The sequence below is a fragment of the Cuculus canorus genome, chromosome 2 (genome assembly GCF_017976375.1).
Source record: "Cuculus canorus isolate bCucCan1 chromosome 2, bCucCan1.pri, whole genome shotgun sequence".
Lineage (NCBI taxonomy): Eukaryota > Metazoa > Chordata > Aves > Cuculiformes > Cuculidae > Cuculus > Cuculus canorus.
In genome coordinates, this window is record NC_071402.1 from 3,914,902 (window position 1) to 3,939,956 (window position 25,055).

Here is a 25,055-nt window from a genome sequence, read left to right on the forward strand (position 1 = left end):
TTAAAAACTACACAGAACTTAATCAGTTTTTAAATACTATAACTCCTTGCCAGTCCTGTACTTGATGTCAGGGAAGCAGCTCTTGACAGTGGTGGATTAGGGCAGCTATTCTGCCTAGATGTCCGTGGCAAGTGCTATTTTATGAACTACTTTGCATTTGGCTGACAGCAGCGCATGCTGTGTGCTTAATTTTGCTCAGTATGCACAATGTGTTGGATGTGGTGCGTCTTAGGTCTGTGTTGGAGCTGTGATCTTCTCCAGCTGAGGAAGACCAGGCTGAGTGAGTTGGTTGGAGGTGCTGGGGAGATGCTCTGAGTGGGACTTGAAACCAAAGCCACCACCCACAGCTGGACACCCAGGCATCTGCTGTGAGCCAAAAAAGACTGTCCACCCCTTATGCTTCCCTTCAGACACTTATTGTCTCTCTAACTTTCCATCTATGTATCACAACTTGCCCGCTGCTGCCTTACATTGGGCACAACATAAATTTATATAGAGGAGGAAAGAACCCAACTCCTGTGGGAAGTCTAAGGGTCTGAATGTGTCGCCTTCTAATAAGTTTTTGGTTTGCACGTCTCTAAACATTGTCCAGTCTTCTCTCTGTGTTCAGTAGAGATGTCTAGGGAATAGCCTTGTTTTTCTGGGCTCTTTGCCCAAAGTAATTCATGGGCCTCTGGGGTGTCTGGGAAAGAGAAGCTGGAAACTGCAATCTTAAGCTTCAGTGCCTAAAAGTTGAAGAAATGCTGTTGTTTTGGGACTGCTTTGATTATGTGCGAACACGCTTTGGTGCATCTATAGTACTGCTGTAGCTGTTTTCTGTGTGGTCCAGCCTCATCACCAGGGCTGATCCTTAGTGTCCATCATCTCACAGTGGTTTAATCTGCATTTTGCTCTTCCTGTTGAATTGATGTATGGTGTTTCACTGACCCTTTACATATTGGTCCGCCTGTAGCAGGACTGTTTCAGGATACTGAATGACTGTTAGTAGGATCAGCTGCAGACCTGTGTGACATGACAGCCCATGGCTTTGGTGTTTTTCTGCTATTGGAATCTGACTTGAGACCTTTCTGAAGGACTTTGGGTCTCTGGGCAAGCTACAGACTTACTGCTATAGCTGTGCCATGCGGCTGTACTCTCAGCAATATGGACCAGCTGTTGCTAGAGCATCTTTAGAAATATTCACATTTATAAGCAATTCAAGGCATGACTGAGCTCAGAAATATGATGGAGAACCTAAACGATGGAAATAGAGTGACAACATAGCTAAAACTTCTTGTCCTTTGTTCTTATTGAGCTATCTGGCTTTTGTATGTTCACCGGTCTGCTCCTGTCTTGACTGTGTAATTCAATGTAGTGGAAATGTTAATCCTGACTACAGTCACAATTCAAAGAAAGATCTTCTCATAAAAGCACATAGACAAGGCAACTTATGAATCTATTTAGGTCTGAAGAACAAATCTGTACATGATGCTGTTCATGTCTTCTCATGTTATACAATGAACTCCCATCCCACCAGGCTCTTGAAGCTGGTTCATTTTGTCTCCTTCATTTACAGAACATGCACAAGACAACTTCGGAAGATCCTTCTCTTTCTTAGTTCATGGAGCACAGGTCCCATTGGGAGTGAGGGGGTCATATGAGGGGGACTTAGTGCTCATATGTGCTGTGTGGGAACTGATTTCCCACCACGTCTCCAGTCTGGGATAATCAGCATCTTCTTGTTTGGACTTGCCAAGTGCCATAGACCTCTCTCAGATATGCCTGAACAGTTTGGAACTTGGAAGTGTCCTTTATTGTTCTTTATCTTCAGGCCATAATTGTGTAAGATCATAAATCCTTGAAGTTTTAAGCAGCTATCTCATTCTGCTTGATCTCCTGTATGTGCTGTCACATCTGCCTGCCAGGGTCTTCCCTGCTGAATTGAAGCTCCATGTTGCTACAAGATTTTCTGTTCCCCTTTCAAAACACTTTCTCCTCTCCCCCTACCTTGCCTTCTATTTGCATAACCTTAAAGATTTTTCCTTTTTTTGGTGGCTTTTCTGAGAGCTTGGACTCTCCTTTGTCCTTCTTTAAAGTCCAATTCACTCTGAGTAAGGCAGAGCTGGAGGCAAAGCTGCTGCCGCTTCCTGGAGTTTGTCCTTTGTGTCCAGGACACACTTGTAAATAGTGACATTTTACTGGCTCCATGCTATGTGGCAAGCAGCAGAGCAGTCCTGCCTGCTGGATTGTCCATGCAAACTCAGCAACATCTTGCTATACCTGTGCTGGTGTCAGTTACCTGTAAAAAGCAGCTGAGGAGTGCCTGTGTGGTCTGTAGGATAATACTTTGCTGGAGGAGAAAAGTTTCAATGCAGACACAGATGGCAGAGATATCTGTGCCAGTGGTGAATGCGGAGTCAAGGAAAGAAAAAAACCCGACCAGTGTCTTGCAGCTCTCCAGGGTGTTTTTTTCTGTTAGTGCCTCTGGTGCGGCTGAAGAAAATGCTTTTGGTTACATAAGTGGTTGTCCATTTTGGTGAGATCTGCCATAGGAAGGAGAACAAACTTGAAATATCAACTGTGAAGTTTTTTTACTGCTTCTTGGATACCAGGATTAAGGGCAAATGGGTGGATGGATAGTGTGTTCTCCCAAGGCAGGAGAGAACTTGGAAGTGTACACTCAGTTTGCATATCAATTTCTGGAATTAATTTTTTCCGCCCACAGGACCCACACATGTCGCTCCAGTTTGGTGATGCTTTTACTCTTGGGTGATGCTTCATCTCTGATTCTTCCATCACAGAGAAGAACACAGCCTATAAACTGTTCTAGTTGCTCTAGATGGAGCCTGAATCACAGAATCACAGAATGGTAGGGGTTGGGAGCACCTCTGGAGAGCACCCAGTCCAACCCTCCTGCTAAAGCAGGGTTACCTACAGCAAGTTGCATAGGAGCGTGTCCTACAGCGGGATCTGAATATCTCCAGAGGAGACTCCACAACCTCCCCGAGCAGCCTGTTCCAGGGCTCCATCACCCTGGCAGTAAAGGGGTTTTTCCTCATGTTGAGGTGGAACTTTTTGTGCTCCAGTTTGTGTCCATTGCCCCTTGTCCTGTCACTGGGCACTGTTGAGAGGAGTCTGGCTGTATCCTCTTGACACCCACCCTTGAGATATTTATAAGTATTAATAAGATCCCCTCTCAATCTTCTCTGCTCCAGGCTAAACCGATGCAGGTCTTGCAGCTTTTCTTCGTAAGAGAGGTGCTTTTGCACCAGGGAAAGTGTATCAGGTTCGTGGTGGCACACTGGGTGTGTACATACGCCATTGAGCATCTGACCTCTACTGCTCTTCTGCAGAAATATCTTTTCATGATTCCTCCCCCACCCCACATTTCATGAACATTATGCAAACTTCAGAAGCATTTGACTGAACGATAAGATTTAAAGCTTTTGTGTATGAACAAACCTGAGCTGGGATAGTTGTAAGGAAAGCTCATAATACCATCAAATGCTTTAAAACGATGAACCTGCTATCCTCCCTTCACCCCAATTTCTCAAGCATGACAAGCTGGAAAGCTAGAAACCTCTCTCTGACTGCACAGTAGACATGACACGGCGAAAACATTTTCGGAAAATGAAGAACAATTGTTATGTTACTGAAGGGAAAACACTACTGATGCTGCATTACTAAAGGAAATCCCACTGTTGCCTCCCCCTGCTCTACTAGAAGCTGCAGAATTTACTACGCTGTTAATGTGCTGAAAGAAAATGATAATAAATTACTCCCTGTAGCCAATCATACTTGTACTACAGAAATGCTCGTATTTACGAGAGTGGTCAAACATGCAATAGTGTCCAGAGATGTATGGCAGTGTTTACAATAGACCATAGCACTAAATGATTTATTGCAGTGCACTACATAGCAGGCTATAACGTGCATCGTAATTAGTGTAATGTACCTTGTAATAGCTGTGAAGTAAATTCTGCGCTGAAGCTTTTCACCCCGAAAACACAGGATCTAATGCAGATTCCTTGAAGACAGAGGGAGGAAAAAAATAATCTAACATTGTAAAGGCCTGCGAGTGAATTCTAAAGTAAATGCATACATAATCCATAGGTTTCAAGAGTGGGAGCAAAATTTCTGTCACCTTTGCATAGAGTACCTGTTTTCCTTCTATGACATAGAGCTTTTCTTTGCCTCACAAGCTCACTTATCCTGTGCCAATCCAGGCAGGACTGAGAAGGGCTGACGGGAGACCACATCGTGCTCTACTGCTTCCTCACAAGGAGGGGAGGAGGAGCAGGTGCTGATCTCTTCTCTCTGGCAACCAATGATAGGACCCAAGGGTCTGGGAAGAAGACGTACCAGAGAAGGGTTAGGTTGAATATAAGGAAAAGATTCTTTACCCAGAGGCTGGTGGAGCACTCGAACAGCTCCCCAGGGAAGCAGTCGTGGCACCAAGCTTGACAATATTTAAGAAACATTTGGATGGTGCCCTCAGACACATGGTATGTGTCTTGGGGTTGTCCTCTGCAGGGACAGGAGCTGGACTTGATGATCCTTATAGGTCCCTTCCAGCTCAGGACATTCTGTGATTCTATGATTGATTAATTAGCCAACTCATGTCTTTACTTCTGTCTTCTTGGAGTGGCTTTTTTTAGCGCTTGGTAGTTTTGGAGAGGGAACGACTGATAGTCCAATCTAAAACCTCCATGAGCATCTTCTAGTTCCTTATCTCTGTTGTAGCTGGTATTTAAGTGTACTAAAAACTTTTTCACTTGGGTATGGTTCTCCACATGGACTTCTAGAACGTCTTCTGGTGCATTGCTGAATGATGCAGCCAAAGTGAACATTTTTGGTTTTTTACTCTCAGAGGTCCTGTTTGAGTCTCAGGTACTAATGTTCCAAGTTCACAGACAATGGAACCGAATCCTGAAGGGTTTTTGCTGTGAAGTGGCGTCAAGAAGGACTAAGCTCAGACATTTGAGCTTTGCTTCTCAGCTGAGGTGTCCTCTGATTGCTTGAGGAAAAAGTTTCCTAGTTCACGTAGGAGGGAATTTATTTCATTATTTGCTGTCTTCCTAGCTAGTATAAAGACATGCTTCACATGTTATTTGTATAAGGAGCCTTTATTATTCAGGACTATATTAGGACAGAATTTCATTTTTTAGGAATAGTGCTGTGTTGTTTTTCTTCTTTTTTGTTTCTCTTGCTGTCTGGCTTTCGCTCCACAGATCATGAGTATTGGATTGGAAGTGGAAGAGTCAAACCAAAGCAAATTTATTTTCTCTGTCAAACTTCCTCTTTGTAATATTCTTCTTTATGTAAAAGATGGCACAAAATCAATCTCCTGGTTAGCTTCACCTTTCTGCTTGTGGCAGCTCTTGCTCAGTGATCGTTATTTTTTGTTTGGTTGCATTTTATTCTTTAATGTGTTTTCAAATACATCATCAAATAACAATACTTGTGAAGGAGGAGATCCTCCATTTGAAGGTCTGAGTGCAGATGTGAATTTATATGGCCTTTTTCTGACCTTTTGTGATCATGCTGTACTGCGTTTTTTAGGCAGGAATACCAGGGGAAGGAGTTGAGCGACAGTCAAGAATGAAGAACAAGGATATTATATTGCAGAATGGGAGGTGGCTTTTATGTTCTTTTTCAAGCAATAAATTTTTAAAAGCTGCTTCCAAATATCCTTTAGTTTGTGCTCCAATTTTCTTTCCCATCCCGGTGTTCTTCTTTTGCCTTTTCAGATTCTCTGTCGTCTTTGTGATGGACTCTGAAAGCAAATGCATGGTTGTAAGTGAAGTGAACCGAAACATGAATTCTTAAAATTGCTGTTCCACTGATGTAATTCATTTTTTCCTGAATGCTTTAGTTCAATATAAGTTCTTCCATACTATCATTTATAATTTTAATAGACTTTTTGAGAGCCTTTATATTTGTAAAGTTTCTGGTTCAGGGAAGAAAAAATAACTGTGGCTATTGCTGAGATTCTAACCCGAACTGAATGAACAAGTCTCTTAATATATTTGTAGTCAAGACTTTGCAGGGCTTTCTCATTTCCCCCTACACAGAAAACACTAAATGTTAACTCCATGGTTTGAGGTATTGATCTGTAAAGACTGGGGAAAGGGATTTTTGCTGAGAGCATATTGGAGAACTGAATGATGACAAAGGGTGATGAACAGGAAGAGTGAGAGGCAAAATGAGCCCCACCAGCAAGAAGACAGAGGCCTTTGATTTAACCCTGCTTGGTTTACTGAAAGGACATTCTCCTTGTAAAAGCCTGAATCAGTGAATTTTAAGCCCAAACTCATTGGAGGACTTAAATATGAATCTGAATGAGTGTCAGCAGAGAGTCATTGTGCCACAGAAGGACAACCACATCCTGTGTTAATAAAGGCATAGCCATCAGGTCCACGGAAATAATCTTTTCCCTTTTTTGACGCTTGTGAGATTGGGGCTTCCCGGTAAATGAAAGATATTAGTGTGTTGCAGCACCTCTAGAAGAGGCCACAAGGTTTCTGGGAGTTGGAGCCCAGGACATGTGAGAAAGGGTGGGAAGAATGGAGTTTGTTCAGCCTGAAGAGGAGATGACAGAGGGGAAACTGTATTTTTGCTGGCAGCTCGGCATGGCAGTTTTTGAAGACTGGAGCAGGGACCTGGAAAGGCTGTGAAATACCTGGTTTTGGAGATACTCAGTACTTAACTGGACAAGGCTTAAGCAGCTCTAACAGGAGCTTATTGGAGGAGGATAAACCTAGACAATTCCAGAATTTGCTTCCGAACTAAATTATTCTATAACTCTAAGTTTGTCTTATTTCAGGGTTTTCTATCCCATGGGGTGAATCTGCAGAGATTTATCCAATGTTTAGTAGGAAAATGCTGGTCTTAGAACTCCTCTGATGGTGACTGTGAAATTATCCTTCTTTCATTCTGCCCTCAAGCTATTGAAGAGGTTTATTTCTTGAATGGCTATTCCCAGACAGGGAGTTTTAGTTCTCTAAGTAGGATTGGAAGCTGGGTGAAAATGTGCCTGTTGGGGTAATGGGACGGCAGTCAGAAAACGGGTTATGAGCACAAAGAGGAGTCTTCTGTAGAGTGATCTGGGCACTGATGATATGCAATAGCGTTCATCCTCTTGCTCCAAGACTTTTGCAATCAAATAGTATCTATCACTGTCTTCAGATGTGTCCCATTGATCTTCTCAGTGAGTGCTGTTTGCATTTGAATTTGCAGGTCTAAAACTGTCCTTGTGGTGTGTTTTTGTTTTCTTAACATGAAGGGTGATACCGGCTTCTGTAAAATGCCAAGCTAAATATCGTATGAGCTTTTCAAGATGTCTCAGCTCTTGTGGAGATGAACTGCTCTCCTGAAGGTGTTACAACTCACTTCTGAAATAGGAAACCACAAGATTTTCTTAAGATTCCTCCCTTCTCCAACAATGATTAATCACTGCTGCTGTAACCAAATGGATTGAATGGCCTGATATAAATCCAAACACTTGGAGACCTTTATTCATCTTTAATCATCTGCTGTCCAGTGCCATGGTGGAATAAATTATTATTGTTATAATAAAAGCTACAATTCATCTTTCTTGTGTTCAAACCTTGTAGCCAAATATTTATTTTTATTTTGTTTTCATTCAAACATAATAGTCTGGTTTTTTATGTTTACCAATATAAATTAAATTAAGAGTGCTGGTATAGTACTGTAGCCATACAGTTACTGCTCATCACCAACTGATTGCAGTGGTTTCTATTTGAAATGACTCGAAACATGATAGCTCTGTGCATGCTTCCTTTTGCTCTTGAATATTTGATTTTTCAGCAGACAGTCCTCCTTTCTCTTCTTCACATTGCTTCACTTGATGCATTGGCAAGAGCTGGTATGAACACACAGGTATTTTGTCCTGATGAGATACTTGGCAGGTCTTTATTAGCCTTTTCAGTGTCATTCTCCTGATGCGAGCTGAGGATCAGAAGCTGGGTTATTTTAAGAGACTTATAAGACAAAATATAAGCTGCTTCAGTTCCGTTTCTTCCTCTGTGTATGCACAGGCTACATTGTAGAAGCTGCTGGAATTATATCTCTTAACAATATAGCCTTTCATCTTTTTCAAATCGTAATATATATATATATAATCCAACTGGTTGGTTTATTACATTTTTGTAGCTGTCAAATTTTTCCAAAGATTAGACTGGGAGGAAAAATGCCTTCAGAATGAGCTCTATGAAGGTGTGAAACGGTCTCTGAGGAGAGGCACTGGAAGCACCGCAGCTTGAGTTATTGCAAAGTGAACGGTCCAGAGGATGGCAGAATACCTCCTGGGGGCATTGATATCTGGGCGACCTGGCTGGGATGGATTAACTCCTGCTGGGGATCATCTCCAGATGCAGGTGCTCAATGGATGAATGGGTCCTGCTGGGCGGAGAATTGGCTATTGCTAGCAGATCTGTGAGATTCACATTTTTGAGGTGTGTTTCTTATAAAACTGCTTAAGCCTCTGTGTGCTGGTAGCCTGCAGGTAGTGTTCCAGTTTATTGATGGCTTCTAAGTGGTTATTTACTGATATTCCCTTGCTTGTTTAAAGGACTGAATTCCCATCTCTTCAGGGAGACCTTATTGCAGCCTTTCGGTGTTTAAAGGGGGCTTATAAGAAATATGGGGACAGATTTTTTAGTAGGGCTTGTTGCAACAAGGCAAAGGGTAGTGGTTTTAAATGAAAAGAGAAGAGATTCAGACTAGATATAAGGAAGAGACTCCTTACAACGAGGGTGGTGAAACATTGGAACAGGTTGCCCAGAGAGATGGGAGATGCCCCATCCCTGGAAACATTGAAAGTCAAGTTGGATGAGGCTCTCAGCAACCTGATCTGGTTGAAGATGTCCCTGCTCATTGCTGATGTTTAAAGGTTCCTTCCAAGCCAAACACTTCGATGATTTTATGTTTTTTACCGTATTACTCTCTATTGCATCTGTGTGGCCTTCACCTGTTTGTCAGGTAGGCAGCTGAGACAGTTTTTATTCTCTTTGCACAGCCTGGATGAGCATCATAGGTGCTCTGATAACCTGTTGCTAAAGATTTCCCAGTTCCTCAACTGTTTTTAAGTATGATTTTCTTTATGCTGGAGGACAATCCACTTCAAGGTAAGGTGGGCTCCTAAGGATATTGCAAACTGCCTGGTTTTGTATCTGAATGAGAATTCTGCAGGGTGTTAAGGATATATGCAGGTGGTGGTCTCATGGACCTGAGGGAATGGCAGGAAGATGTACCAGGGGAGGTTTAGGTTGGATGTCAGGAAAAGTTTCTTCACCCAGAGGGTAGTGGAACACTGGAACAGTCTCCCAAGGGAAGCAGTCATGGCACCAAGCCTAGCAATATTCAAGAAGCATTTGAACAATGCCCTCAGACACCTGGTGTGAATGTTGGTGTTGTCCTCTGCAGGGAGAGGAATTGGACTTGATGATCCTAGTGGGTCACTTCCACCTCAGGACATTCTATGATGTTATGAATCTGTGATTCTATGAAAATGGAAGGACTAGATGCTGATTGATACAATATAGCTCTTTCAAGCAAGAGCTGATGGTTATTTTTCACATTTTAATGCTTTCCTGATGGGCACACTATGTTTAGCTCCAGTTTTATGCAATCTATGTGGGCACACTCAGGTTCTGCCTAACAAAGCCCCCTTCCTGCAACGATTGACTTTCTTTTTCAATTTCAAGCAAAGAATGTCTTTTCAGAGATGATAGGAATGTAGGGAATAAATGATGCAGCAGAAGATTTAAAAGCTTGTCTCTATAAATGGTAAGGGCAAATTCAGCATATTTTTTTAAAAGAACAATTTTAATGTATGTCTCGGTGGAGACTTGAGTTTCATTTGCGTGGTTGTACGAATACAAGCAAGAAGCCATGTCATTTCTAAAGAATTCAACAGCCTGGCTTTGCTTTTCCCTAGCAAAGCTAAATATATTGTACAGCGCCCAAGACCTTTATTTCTCTGTGCCAGAGAATTTTCTCTTCTTTATACATTCCTCCCCTTTACCTCAGAGGACTTCCTTTGAATCACACAAGACCTGATTAATCTCTTATTCCCATATAGATGTGAATCCTAGCTGGATAAATTCATCACAGTATTTTAAGCTAATAAATTGAGCTCTGTGTAGGTTATCGCATGGGGGCCTTCTAGAGACAATCCTTAGCATGTAAAAAGGTTAATTTTGCTTTTTGTGATTATTAAAGATCTGGAGCACCATTTGCAAGAGTATGCCCCAAATACTTCTTAAACCATATCTTCCAAAAAAAAGTTGTTTAGCTCTCTGTATTATTTGATCTCTTATCGGTTACCTTCACTGTCGAAAGTGCATTGCTGCATTTCAGCGATAACCTTATTCCCATGTATCTGAAGCAGTATTCCTTTAGGTTTCTGTAGTGCCTTTCATTGTAGCATCTCCAGCAGCTTTGCAAGTGTGCTGGAAAGTAGGTCAGTGTTATTCTCATTTATAATATGGAGGCTGAGTCTTCAGGTTTCTCTGTAACCGATTTTTTTGTTGTTTGCAAGTGGCTCTGACTCTGGACAAGTTGCTGATTTCTCAGCTTCAATTTGCAGTTAGGAACCTCCCCCTCCTTTCCCTGGTGCAGTTTCAAACCACTTCTGAGATGTTTGAGGAGAGGCCTGCTGTCATATCACCTGGTACCTAAAATGCATGTTTGGATTTTGCTGTTGTTCTCTATAAAATCCCTTCATCTGTGTCTCCAGGAATGCTCACCACTGTGCAGAGTGGGAAGCAGAATGTGAAAAATTATCTCAAATGCAGCATTTAAACTGGACCCTTCTTTGTATTTGTTTTATTTTGCATTTTAAGTTCTTAGAGTTGCCAATCCATTGATGGGAGACGATGGAGTTGTGCTGCATGAGGGCTTGTATTGGTCCCAGTTACAACTCAAGCCCTTGTCAATTTAATTGCCTTTGCCAAAGTGCTCAAAAAATCATTTTGAATGGTTTATCCAGAAGCTGTCTGCTTCTATCACATTTACATCTTGAAGTGCCTTTATGCTTTATGAGTGGTCTACCACTAAATTCAACTGGCCCCCATGTATCTGTAAACCCCACCTGCCCATTTTCCCTCCTTTCTTCCCTTGCATATTATGAGGTTCTTCAGCAGAAGTAAAGTAGCGGTTGCCTTTCCTTGGAGATCACAAGTAATGTGTTGGAAAATAACCTGCTTATGGCAGATATCATCCCAGAAGCATCAATATTCTTGAATTTCTATTGAAATTGTGCAGATACCCTTACACAGTACTGGGTGTTTTATAATGCTGATGGATGTGTATAAGGAGACTTGGGTTTATTGAAAAATGAGATCTGTAGTGCACTGTGCACCGTTGCTTTTTTTTTGGAAAAAGAACTGGAAAACAACATTTTGGTGCATTCAGCAACTAAACACATGATGTTTTGAGGAGTAGCTTTGAATGGTCCTGGAGTAGCCATATGGAAAGATTTATATGAAATTTGTAGTGGTTTAGACAATGTTAGAGTTGATTGTGATCACTGCATCCTATCTGAAACTACTTTTATGTTTTCATAGACTGTGTTGGGTGTCTACAAGAACATCTATTATACTTCTATGACTCTACTCTGTTTCTACACTTTTTCCACCTAATGTATACTGCTAACTACCCGGTTGCCCTCTAAAGGAATGGGAGGAGTTCTAAAGGTCCCATGTCTGTGTGATAACAAAGATTTTGTTATATGAAAATGTCCAGATGAATTTAGGGTATTGATCATGCAAGCTGCCCACTTATTTCACTCTGTCTCTGAAATGTCCACCTCCAAATCTGACAGACATGCTTACAAGATTGAATAAAACCACTCTTCTCTGATTGGACTTTGTCTGTGATGTAGAAGAGCTACATGAAAATCTTTTGGTCTTCTAGATGCCTTTAAAATTTCGTGGTTTAGATTACTGGGCAAAAGAATTGGTGTCATGGTATCTTCAGTAAAAGAAAAAGGCGCAGGCTGAAAATCACTGAGCTGAAGTAATTCAAAATTAAGTCGAAAGCATCTAGTGCTCTCAGTAAATTTTGATATAGGCTCCTGTTGCCTGTAAATAACTGTATGCCACTGCTTGCATCTAGTTTGGAATGTTGGACTTCAAATCCGTTCCTGAGAAGCAATCTGCTTTATTTTCTGGCCAAAAGATATCAACGTCTTTTCCAATTTTGGTCCATTTCTGCTGCTTCTAGAAGCAGTGATGATGTGTTGATTCCCAGAACATGCACTCAGTGTGGATTGCAAAGACGTGACATCAAAATGTCTTGTTAAGCATTAAAGTGTGCTTTGCTTGGATGTGCATATTAAAACTAGTCTATTCCCCTTTTCCTTCAAGATAAAAAAGCTTCAGAGAATTACAAACTTGTAAACAACTACAACTCCTTTCATAAACTGAATGATAAATAACTAAAACTAAAGAAGTTTGCTTTTCCCGTTATAGAGTTATAGTTGTTTTTGGGGTGGGAAGTAACAGCCATGTAAATTGATAAGTTTCCTGGTTATATCTAACCTGTTTGGGAAGTTGATGCATGAAAACAAAAAGTAGAATCACCAGACTCTTGTGACAGGTTTTACCCCGACTGTCTCTCCTTTGTGTGGAGTTACCATCTTGGACATGAGTAGATGTCCAGAGTGATACATCTCAGCAGCAAGTCTAACAAGTATATTAATGAGCACAATAATATATGTGTGAAGGTCAGCAGTGCTGCACTGGATAGAATACAGCAGACTTGCTGTTTTAAAGACTCTGCACTCATTTTAAATAATATAATATAATTCCATTCCAGCTCTTAGGTAGTTCAAAAGTTGATAGTTTTTTGCCTTTTTTTTTTTTTAATTCAATTAGCTGAGTAAAAATGTCACTGCTATATATAGTCTGTACAAACTCAATGTTAGTTTTCAACAGGATGTTCTCCTAAGAGAACACAGCTAAGGATGAAGCCACTGAAGGAGGCGGATGGATGCTGAGCTGCCTGTAGGAAATAGCCAAATTCAGCCTTTGATTATTATTTTTCGCCATATTACATCATTGCTCCCCAAACTTCAGTTCCTCTGTCCTTTGTGTGCTGTAGATTGTCAAGAAATTTTTTGTGCTTTGGGGAAAGAGGGAGGTTGAGAGATTCCCATTTGAGTTCCTTCATATTTGTGGTGTTTTTCAGAGCATGAATGCTCAGCCTAGGGATGTCTCTCAAGAGGTAAATGGTTTTGGTCACTGAATATATAATGCTTTTGTTATAATCTCTGTGTTTTAATCCATATTGCAAAAGGCTCTTTCCTCCTGTTAAATGCATGGGTTGTGGGCAGCACAGCCTTTATGTGCCAGCTTGGAGATAAGCTTGAAGGCAGGTAGAGGTTTACTGCACACAGGTACTGCTCTCAGCACCCTAGAATGTTTGCATCCTGCAAATAATCCAAAAGTTCTTCTCTCACTGACCATGAAACTTAAACCCCAGCTTTTCCTTGACCCTGGTATTTTCCTTTATCAATATTTGCATCCCCCTTCCTAGTTGCACAACACTTTGCACAGAGTCAGAGATCTGTGCATGTAAAATCTTACTCAGCTGTACTTAGAGTGGTGGTTCCTTGGTTTGTCTTGCCAGTTGTTGCCTTTAGAAGCAAACCTGGACAGATGTGGTACATGCTACCACCTACCTAGTGGATTTGGAAAGGGAAAGGATGATGCTGGCTGTGATCAAGATTAGACTGTCTGCAATTGCAGACTTGATATTGGGAGTGGGTTATTCCTGGAAGAGATGAATGGGGGAGGAATACTTATATAGAGAATATAGAAAGAAGATCTGGTGATTGCATGGCTGCTGGAAGCCTGTTGTAACATGGATTCGTGTGGCTGTTTCCATCAAGACGGAGATTGAAGTTTGGGTGTTGAAGTGTGGCAGCGGTGAGAAGTAAGCAATGTTTTTCTGGGTACACCAAGGTGGAGACCAATTTCTGTGTTCACATAAATAGTGTTTTAGGGGGGATGTGTATTGTTATAGTGTAGTTTCGGGCTATTTTTGAGTACTCTTCCTTGCATCCCAAGTGCTGTGTTTGCTGGGAAGTAGTCCTGCTGCGGGAAGCTGCAGGTGTGAGTTTGTATCCACAGATTCCTATAGCTGTGTGCTTGCATGCTTAAACTTCATTTGCACTGAAAACGTGGTCGTGGGACCACATGTGTTTATGTGGTTATGGGAAGGATTTTAGTTGAAAAAGAGATGATTTCAGCTAAGGAAGTTAAACAGGTTAGGGATAGGCTCCCTTGCCACTGGTGCACGTTGTAGATGCAATTCATGAGCCATTCACCTTCTACCCAACCATCCCTTTGCTCTAGTCTCTTTTCTGCTTTTTTTTTTTTTAATGTCTAAAAGTAGATAAGTATAAACATCTTGGAAATAAGTAAAACCGTTTGCTGGGAAATTGCCAGCTGTTACCCACAGCAGGCAGGATTAAAGTGCATCTGGCTTTTAGTCCCTCTCTAGTCTGGAGAGTGATTTGTTTCATTCCAAAGTAGATACCTCAAATAAGGTGCTTGCCTCCATCAAAGGTTGTAACCAGTGGAACAAAGCAAGAAAGTCAACATATAAACTAGCTGATATTATTCACCTTCTGCTATTGTAGTCATAGGCTAATGTATTTATATATTTTATGTTGTGTGGTGAGCGAGAGTAATTCTGTGAAATAATTCCATGTTAGAAGGAGAAAAACCTTTATGAAGGGAACATGCTAATGCTGTTTCCATGAAAGATGTTTTTGTGGTTATCCCACCACCAGCAGGACACAGGCACACATCCAGAGACCCAGCCAATCAAGAAAACCACTTTTTTTTTTTTTTTTAATTTAAAGGTCGAAGCAGGGTTTATCCACTCTTTATATGATAAAGAAATTTGCCTTTCTGACTTTGGACATTTCTATTCCATCAGTATTCTTGTTACCTCAGAGATAAAATCCAAGAGGGATTCAGCTTAAGAAAAAAAAAAGAAAAAAGAGTTTTCAGTTTGCATTTCTAAGTACTGGAACTGATGTCTTGGTGGGGAGGTTATCACACTCCAGAGCACCAATTGCAAGTCAAAATCTTTCTTAAAGCCTGTCAATGCCTGTTCCTCGCAATGTTTATAAACGTCGCTCTTGCTATAAATGGACTTTGCTGTGAGACTTTTATGAAATGGGCATGGCAGAAGTTTGATGATTTGGTGGTTTCACCACTGATGCTTCACATCTCTGTATCCCCAACTGGTGTCTGGGGAGGTGTTTGCCGAGTATGGTGGGTTCTGTATGCTGTGCTCCACAAGTCCCCTCCTGCAAAGAGGGCTCTCAGCTGGCTGTTGGACAAACAAGCTGGAGTGTTGCTTGTTTGTTCCACCAGCTACATGTTGTCGCTTGAATCTGTTGAATTCAATGTCAGGGCATGATGGGTGTCCCTGGAAGACCACTGCCACCAGGCAGACCCGGTACCAGACAGTGAAGAAGAGTATGGGATTGAGTTGTCACTGATAGGATTTGGTGATGGTCTACTGGCTCCTGATACCATATTAATTCCAGGACCTAGGGAGCAGAGTGGAGGTCTCATGCCGCTGTCATAGTTCTGTGGACTGGGATCTGTGGGTCCATCCCTTGTGGACATTTCATCCTTTGCACTGGGCTGCCCATGTTAGGGTTTTTTTGCTGTCATGTGAGATCCACTGAATTGGGCAGCAATGGCTGTGCACTGGGAATAGTACCCAGGGGCTGGTTGTTTATCCTGATGAGGGGACGGGGACCTCCAGCTCAGCACAACAACACAAACAGGTGACTGTGGGGTTCCATAATGCTTTTAAGATTGTGGGGTGGAATCTCTGTTTGTAGTGAGGGCTGTGACCCCGGCAGTCACTGGAAGAAGCCAGTCCAGATGAGGCCCCTAGGCATTCAGTTGTTCAGGGGAATGTTTCCAAGCATGGGAATCAGGATGGCAGCGGCACTATCGTCATGAAAGGCTTTCGCTTCACTCGGTAATGGCCTCAAGTTGTGCCAGGAGAGGTTAAGAGTGGCTATTACAAAAAATGTCTTTACTGAAGGAATGGTGAAGCATTGGAACAGGCTGCCCAGGGAAGTGGTGGAGTCTCCATCCCTGAAGCTGTTCAAAAAACACATGGATATGGCACTTTAGGATGTGGTTTAGTAGGCATGTTGGTATTGTGTTGATGGTTGGACTGAATGATCTTTCTTAGACATATTTTCCAAACTTAACTATTCTGTGATTCTGTGTTGATGGAAACTTTCTTCATTAGCCCAACCTGACAAAATGCTAAATTGCTTCTGGGTTTAAGGGATGCAGTGTACTTCCTCTGGCTGCAGAACGATCTTTTAAAAGCAAAATATTCACATTAAAAATTCTCAACTCTTACTGCATCAAAGGTTTGATACATCTTTTTCTTCCCTCTGTGGTTCCCTTTTTATTGTGCAATGTTTTGTTAAGAGTTTTTTTTTCCTCACCGACTTGAACAGGCTACTTAGAGATTGGGGGTTCTCCTTCTCTGGAGATGTTCAAAATCTTCCTGGACACATGCCTGTGCAACATGCTTGAGGTAACCCTGCTTTAGCAGAAGGATAGGACTGGATGATCTCTGGAGGTTCCTTCTAAACCTGACCATTCTGTTATTGTGTGATTCTGTGACCTTCCCCACTGCTATATGCTACAGCTGATCTGCACTGTGCAACCTGCTCTTTGCCTAAAAGAGCACCAGATGAGACTCATACTTTGCAGCTAGGTTGTTGTCCTTAACCAGCTGGAGAGGGTTCAGCATTGACCCATGGGAAATCATTTACTTCAGCTCCCAGACGCACCTTTCCCATAACACCAGTAGCCCATAAAAGCCAAGAAATGTCACCAAGACAGACTGTGCCGTGGCTTTTCAGCTGGGTGGTGCTTCTGAATATCATCTTTTGTCTGGAGGAGCTTAGAGCTTGGTTTGCTCTAGCTGTGTCCAAATTTATAACCGTTGGGTTGTGATGGTGCCACCAGTGGTCTCATCTGGTGGAGCTGTGGAACAGTCCTTGGGGTAAATCACATCCAGGGAGAAATGTCTTGAGATTGAGATGAAATTTGAAGCTAAGAAGATCGGTCTGGAGAAACATGCCCTCGTAGACCTTGTACTTTTGTTGAGATGCCTTTCTGTTGCCAATGTGTCTGGTTGTTTCCATGTACGGTGCCATTTCCCTGGAGACAACCAATGTGTTGTCTTTCACAACTTCTTACCCTTTTGGGAGGCAATGTGTGATCTTGATGTCTGCAAGGCACCTAGACAGAGGAGCCTGAGCCCACCTTGCAGGACCTACTTGCAACTGCAATTTATACGCCAGCAAGATGATGGTTATTGCTGGAGAGCTATGGAAATGCGTAGGATGTTATTGCTCAAGTCAAAATAAAGAGAGGTAGTGAGGGTGGTTAGCTGGTTGGGGTTGATCAATTCATAGTTTATGGCTTGTTTGCTGTTTTCGTGAGTGTGAATTAACAGCATTTTTCTTTAATCCCTGCTTGAACTTGTTTATCCTCAATTGCTTCTTTTAAAAATTTCTCTGAGCTCGTATCATGATAGATTATTCGTGAGCTGTTCACTGCCGCTAGCAGATATCCGAAAATGGAAACATTTTACCTGGAAATGCAAGAGATGCTGTACACTCGTGTTGCTTGGCTGGACAGATACGAATTACAGTTCTAGATTGCTCTTGACCTTGTCATAGTACGTACCTTGCTGTTTACTGAATCTGGATGCTATTATGAATGATGTTGTTAGTAAATGAGTTGGGAGAGTGTCGCAGAAGGCAGGACGGCAGGAAGGCTTCCTGGGCAAGGCAACACCCCATGGGTATTTGTGGTGATTGCTTGGAAGTTTTGTCCTTGCCTTGCTCTTGTCATTGGCTTGTTCATGCATGTATTTTTATTTTGTTCATGGCCATTGAAGGCTTTGCTGGAAGAGCCCCTTCAGCCATAACCTTTACAGCTGCCATCTAAAGTATCGTGGTAGACAGAAAAGCGACTTTCTGGAAGTGACACACAGTTGAGGATTTCATCCATTCTCCAAGCGTGCCTTCTTTGTGCAATGAAAATCTAAATTTAATTTGTACTTCTCCCTCCTTTCTAAAGTGTCAGTGCTCCACATCCACCTTGAGATGCTGGCAACTCTTGGGGATGTTGGTGGATGTGAAACTCAATATGAGCTGGCAATGTGCATTTGCAGCCCAGAAAGCCAAACGCATCCTGAGTTGCATCAAAAGAAGTGTGGCCAGCAGGTCGAGAGAGGTGATTCTGCCCACCTATTCTGCTCTTGAGAGACCTCACCTGGAGAACTGTGTTCAGTTCACAGCACAGGGAGGACATGGATCTGTTAGCGTGAGTTCAGAGGAAGGCCATGAAGATGATCAAAGGCCATGAAGATGATCAAAAGCCTGGAGCACCTCCTATATGAGGACAGGCTGAGAGAGTTGGGCTTGTTTAGCCTAGAGGAGAGGAAGCTCAAGGGATAACTTAGAGCAGCCTTCCAGTACTTAAAGGGCACTACAGGAAAGCTGGGGAGGGGCTCTTTATCAAGGAGTGAAGGGATAGGATGAGGGATAGTAGCTTGAAATTGGGAGGGGGCAGATTTATATTAGATGTTAGGAAGAAAGTTTTTATTGTGTGGGTGGTGAGGCATGAGAACAGGTTGTCCAGAGAAGTCATGGATGCCTCATCCCTCGAGATGTTCAAGGCCAGGTTGGATGAGGCTTTGAGTAACCTGATCCAGTGGAGGGTGTCCAGCCTGTGGCAGAGGGGTTGGAACTGGATGATCTTTCATGTCCCTTCCATCCGAACCATTCTATGATTGTATGGGTCTTTGATTCTTCTGATGAAGTTCAAGGCTTCTGTTTCTATCCTGGCATGCACTTTTTCTCCATCAACAGGAGTAAGCGCTGTTTTTCATAGAAGAAGTGAATGGCTCTGACTCAGAGGAAGTGGATGCATTTGGTACCCACCTGCAGCGGTGGCTGCAGATGTCTAGCTGTGGAGGCAGATGCAATAGCAGCATCCGAACAGCCCCATGTCCTGCAAAGCTCACTTCTACAGAAAAAAAGAAAACCACCCAGCAAATCTTACTGTACTCACCAATTCATCTCTAATGAAAGCTCTGCTGTGTTTCACCTGCATCACACTTGGCTAGGGTGACCGAACCAGCTTCTCTCCATTGTCCAGTTGATGTAAGCCGTGGTGCTCCTGCCTCTGAAACTGAAGGTGTTGGAAGCTGGAGTTGTGCTGTCAAAGCACACGGGAGTAGCAAGATTTATTCAAGGTAGAAGTGTGCTGCTGAGTACCTGATTTTTCTGGCCTTGTCCCCTGCAGCTCTGTAATAGATTGGCTTAGGTGTTATAATTGCATTACGTCTCCCTCCCCCTTCTGTTTTCCTCCCTGCTCCTTCCACCCATCTTCAATATTTAAGACCTGCTGTGAAGAAAACTCAGAATAAAAAACAAACAAAACAAAACAAAACCAAAAAACTCAACAAAAAACAACAAAGGGATAGAGACAGGAGGGGAATCCCATTGTGCTTTGCATCATTCCCACCCATTTTTCAGGAAAGGGTGGAAAATTCCTTTGCAGTTGACATCTGTTCAGCTGTGAAATAGGACTTAATAAATGCAGCCAACAAATAGGGTAGGAACAGTGCTTGAGCCATTAAGCCAGACGTTCAGTATGAAGTTACCCAGATGTGGGTATATTTGCACTCATTTCACATATGTTGTAGAATCATAGAATGCTTTGGGTTGGAAGGAACTCTATAGATCATCCAGTCCAACCGCTTGCAGAAGTAGGGATGTGTTTAACCAGATCAGGATGCTCAGAGCCTCATCAAATCTGACTTTGGATGTTCCCAGGGATAAGGCTTTCACTACTCCATTCGATGGGTGGACGGTACGGTGGATAAAAAACTGATTGGGTGATCATATTCAGAGAGTAGTGGTCAATGGCTCAAATTCCGGATGGAGATCCGTGACAAGTGGTGTCCCTCAGGGGTTCATACTGGGACTGGTGCTGTTCAATATCTTTATCAATGACATTGACAGTGAGATTGAGTGCACCCTCAGCAAGTTTGTGGATGACACCAAGCTGAGGGGTGTAGTTGCCACACCGGAAGGATGGGATGTCATCCAGAGGGACCTGGACAGGCTGGAGAAGTGGGCCTCTGAGAACCTCATGAGGTTCAACAAGGCCAAGTGTAAGGTCCTGCACCTGGAAGTGTAAGGTCCTGCACCTGGGTCAGGGCAATCCCTGTTTTCAGTACACAATGGAGGATGATGTGATTGAGAGCAGCCCTGCAGAGAAGGACTTGTGGGTGCTGGTGGGTGAGAAGATCAACATGAGCTGGCAATGTGTTCTTGTAGCCCAGAAGGCCAACTATATTCTGGGCTGCATCAAAAAAAGCATGACTAGCAGGTCGAGAGAAGTGATTCTGCCCCTCTACTCCTCTCTTGTGAGACCTCATCTGGAATACTGTGTCCAGTTCTGGAATCCTCAACATAAAAAGGATATGGAGCTGTTGGAATGGGTCCAGAGGAGGGCTACAAAAATGATCGGAGTGCTGGAGCACCTTCCCTAGGAGGACAGGCTGAGAGGGTTGGGCTTGTTCAGCGTGGAGAAGAGAAGGTTCAGAGGAGATCTTATAGCGACCTTCCAGTACCTGAGGGGGGCCTACGGGAAAGCTGGAGAGGAGTTATTCATAAAGGCTTGTGGGGATAGGAGCAGGGGGAATGGGTATAAACTGGAGAGAGGCAGATTTAGGCTGGACATCAGGAAGAATTTCTCCACCATGAGAGTGGGGAGACACTGGAGCAGGTTGGCCGCGGACGTTGTGGCCGGGTTGGATGGGGCCTTGGGCAGCCTGCTTTAGTGGGATGTCCCTGCCCATGGCAGGGGGGTTGGAACTAGATGATCTTTAAGGCCGCTTCCAACTCTAACTATACTATGGTACTATAATACTATGTATTTTATATACTATATTTGCAAAAAATTTTTATTTATTCATTTCATTCCCTTCCATGTTGAATTAAATCTACTTGCATGTTGGTGCTGCTTATTCCCTCTTTGCAGCGTGTTCTTCTGGGAAGCTCTGCACAAGGTGATGCACATTGAGCTTGGAAGCGTTGCTGAAAGGGTAACCAGTGCCAAAAGAAATCACAGGTGATTGCTTGCTGCAGCCCAACTGGCTGGGAAATACAACCTTTCCTTATTTTCAGTGTCTCATTTGTTGTCATTAGTTCTTCTTTGTATGTTTTTGTTTGTTTCATTTTTCTTATATACAGAGCAAAATTATCAGAGAGTTGTGCAGCTCCTCTGAACATTAGCAAATCCCAAGAAATTTCCCAGGAGCAAGAAATATTGGCATTTGCCAGCACCTGCCATCATTTAAGAATGCTCCATAGGCAACAATGTGACTTGCTTTGTTGTTTCTGTCTCATCAGCAGGTTTCTAATTAACATGGAAAAGGTCCTAGATAAAGCTTCTTTCTTAATATTTTTTTTTTTTCCCCACTTTCGATCTGTCAATATGGAACTGATGAAGGCTTCAGGCCATGAAAAACGCCCTGAAGACTGGGACAGCAGCCAGGCCAAGGACAGGAGGTGCCTCTCTAATTATTTCTTTTCCATCTCCAATTCTTTGCCTGTTGGTCCAGCACCTTTAAGAAACTGCTGCTCCAATCTGTTGACTTCTTTAACTCAGAATAATCTTTAATAATCCCCATAATTTTATATTTGTATAACATTTTTCACCTGGCAGCATTCTGTAATTCATCCATCATATATAGAAACAGAGTTTCTGTCAGGGGAAGAAACAACATACCAAAAGCTGGATTTCCTTTTTAATTGAGGTTTCTAACCTTAATTACAGCAGACTGTTGGTCCAGCAAACTTTTTGCTTCAGGAGGAATTCATTGACAGCATTTTCACTTCATTGAAAGACTTAAAAATGACACCCTGGACATTTTGTTCATGTTTACTAATGCAGAGAAATAGCAATTTGGAGTATGAATAATGTAAAAAGCATGCAGTAGATTGTGGGAGAAGTGAGCCAGTTCTGTTCATTGAAGCAGGCTGGAAGTTCACCCATAAAGAAGCACCTCTTGCCATGAACAAACTAAGAGAAATACATTTGGATGGTATTTTTAATAACAGATGTGATATTTTGGTGCCTCTGAATGACTATGTGGAAATCCAAGACGTAAATCCTCCAGAGAGGCTGTGAAATGGAGCTATTCTCTAATAAAATGTAGTATTAAAGGTGATCTTCTGCTCTGAAATTCTGGAGAGGTTCTTATGGACATGAAATAGGGAAATCTGGGCTTTTCTGATTACTCTATATACCCACTACTGCATCTTCTCACCAGCATGTAGCATTTTTCTGAGCAACTATGGAACAACAGTTAGGAAGGCTGATAGTTTTATAAATCAGGGACTTGTTGAATCTGTCCAAAACCTGTGATTTTTGCAAGGACAGAGAGAAAAAAAGGTGACAACCTGTGGAGATTGGGAGGTTAGATTTGTTTTTTTCAGCCATCCTTGTTTCTGCTTTGTCAAGGATGTAGTTTGTGTGCAGTCTTTGGGTTCATTTTGCTGCTTGGGAAATTACTGGCATCTCTAAGCACCTTTTGTGAGCAGCGATGCGGGAGTGCAACTGCTCAGCATGCATTAAATATAGCAGCAAACTGAGACTTTGACGAGTCTTGTCTGGGGCATTGTGTTTTGAGTCAGTCTTTCTACAGATGTAAAATACTCAGTTTAGCTGAACACTTAGCTTTCACAATGGTCTCTTGGGTTGGTTTTTTTTTGATGATAAAGCTACCAATTTTTATGAATTTCCTTAATTATTTGAACTACAAATGAATTTAGTTTTGCATGAAACACTGTTGCACACAGGGCATTGATTGGCAGCATCTTCACAAGGTTTTTTCTTAAATCCCCTTTTCCTTCCTCTGCTCTGTAACTGAGTTGGTGTCTCTGGGGCAGTGCTGTTGCATAGATGAGGTTCTCCGTGGTGGAAACTGGGATGATGTCTATAGGGTGAAGGGGGAGAGTAGATAGGTGTCCTCAATGAAATTTCATCCTGCTTTTATTTTCTCTTTCCTTTCTTTCTTCTTTTCCCCTATGGGAAACCAGATATCGATGGAGAAGCATATGTTTAGAGGGTGTTGGTCTAAGGGAGGTAGGATGGAGCTATTCAGCATGCTTTTTCACCTATTGCTCTTCTGGAGCAATTCCCGATTCTCCTATCAGGAGATGGCTGAGGACAGAGAAATCAAAGCAGGTTGTGCAAGTTGTTTGTAGTCTGTAAGAAGAAATTACCAAAAAAAAAAACCCAAAAAACCAAAAAAAACCCCCACAACAACAAAAAACAAAACAAACCCCTTATCTTCTTGTAGTCAATAATAATTCTCAGTGGTTTGTGCAGTCCATAGACTAGCACATTTCATAGGAAAAATGTGTTAAAACCCACAGAAGGCAACCGTGCGCCTCCTCATCCTAAATACATCATCTAGTATAAAGTTATCCAGAAAACGCAAGTCCTGGGAAAGAAGACAACAGCAGCATGTTGGAGGAGGAAGACAGTAGATTCTCAGAGGAGACAAGATATTTGTGCAGCACCAGCAATAGACATGGTTTAGACTGAATCTTAAACAAAAATCCTTCACCTAAAAAGTGGTGAAGCACTAGAAGAGGATGCCCAGGGAAGTGGTGGAGTCTCCTTCCTTGGACGTGTTCAGAAAACATGTAGATGTGGCACTTCGGGACATGGTTTAGTAGGCGTGGTAGTATTGGGCTGACATTTGGACATGATGATCTTAGAGGTCTTTTACAACCTAATGATTCTATGACATCATAAACAATAGGAAAAACAGCAGGAGAAATTAATAGATTGGGTAATTTTTGATACTCAGGCATGGGGCTGGACTTTTTCTTTGGAAATAAATTGTGTTCAAAAAAATGAGTTGAAGAGTGCTTAATGGGAATTGGACAACCTTTCCATGTTGTAGAGGAGAGCAAACTAAACTATGTATTTTAAGTTTTAAGTTTATAATCACGCTGTCCAGACTAATTTCATTGGACCAAGGGTAGTTGTACTGAATGTATCTAGAATAACAGTTAAATAACACATTAAATATCCATGTTTTAAGAATCAGAAGTGGTGATTTTATATGCATTTATATTATAGTCCACATTATCAAGTACAGGTAAACATAACATAGATGAATAAGAATTTTTTTCCTTATTAACTTGCATTTTAGGTGGATGAATCTGAAGTTGAGAAATTTACTACGGAATAGGTCTGAGTAGCCATCATTTGCACATTAATAGCTGAAATCAAAGCTGGAGTGAATGTAGATTGGTGGATTTTTATTTTTTTTTTATTGTCTTCCTGCTGTTTTCTGCTATTTTGACCTTTCAGTATAATTTTTTGCTTACAATTCTTTGTAACTCCATTTTGCCATTTCTTTAGAAAGGCAACTTAGGTTGCCTGTATAAAGGTGCTGTATAAACAGAGGATATAAAACCAGAGCTTTCATGTGAAAGTATTAATTTTAGATAGTGGAGAGGTGCTTTATGGGCCAAGGGTGTGTTGAATAGCTTGATGTTGAGAGAGAGGAAGGAATGGGCTGCAAAGGCCTTTGCAAGTGGGAAATACTGACTTATAATACTGACAAAGATGATCTGAGGGCTGGAGCACCTCTCTCTCACAGGCTGAGAGAGTTGGACTTGTTCAGCCTGGAGAAGAGAAGACTCTGATGAGACCTTCTAGCAGCCTTCCAGGCCGATAGGAAGGATGGGAGGGGCTCTTTATCAGGGAATGCAGTGACAGGATGAGGGGTGATGGTTTTGGGCGGAAAGAGGAGAGATTTAGATGAGATACTAGGAAGGAATATTTACCTGTGAAGGTGATGAGGCACTGACACAGATTGCCCAGAGAAGTTGTGGATGCCCCATCCCTCGAGATATTCAAGGCCAGGTTGAATGAGGCTTTGAG

General features: G+C 42.2%; 1 protein-coding gene and 1 pseudogene across 7 annotated transcripts in view; one reads left to right on the plus strand and one right to left on the minus strand.

Moving 5' to 3' along the window:
• TSNARE1 (t-SNARE domain containing 1) overlaps positions 1 to 25,055 on the plus strand; it is a 520,265-nt gene that overhangs the window by 64,970 nt on the left and 430,240 nt on the right. The gene's annotated exons all lie outside the window — the stretch shown is intronic.
• LOC128851506 (single-stranded DNA-binding protein 3-like) lies at positions 15,396 to 16,006 on the minus strand (annotated as a pseudogene).